A 426-nucleotide genomic window follows, 5' to 3' on the forward strand; every position below is an offset into this window, starting at 1 on the left:
CGAAAACGATCTCTCTCGCCCCCCCCCCCCCATCTCTCTCTACGTCCTTAGTGACACCTGATCTATCTTCATATACCTATTCCACATTCCCAACCGTCGTCAGCTAAATTCTCAGAAAATATTCCAATTTTAGCGTGTCTGTATCCATTATTCTTTAACCCTGGCTACCCAGATTAACCCATCGAGCATTATTTAGAATATGAAAATACAAAACACCTAAAAAAGTCATCTTGAGACCGGACAGGGAAAGGGTTGATGTTATAAAAAGTTCACCGTGTATACCCTGGCTCACCATCTTAAATTTACTCCTCATCATGTATTTTGTTTGAGTAAAGCTGCAAAGTCATTGCAAATATTTTTATCCACGCTTTGTGTGGAATAATTGCATGTGCGTCCTATAATTCCTTTTAAACACTCTTACACACG

Source organism: Penaeus monodon, chromosome 25 (genome assembly GCF_015228065.2).
Source record: "Penaeus monodon isolate SGIC_2016 chromosome 25, NSTDA_Pmon_1, whole genome shotgun sequence".
NCBI lineage: Eukaryota > Metazoa > Arthropoda > Malacostraca > Decapoda > Penaeidae > Penaeus > Penaeus monodon.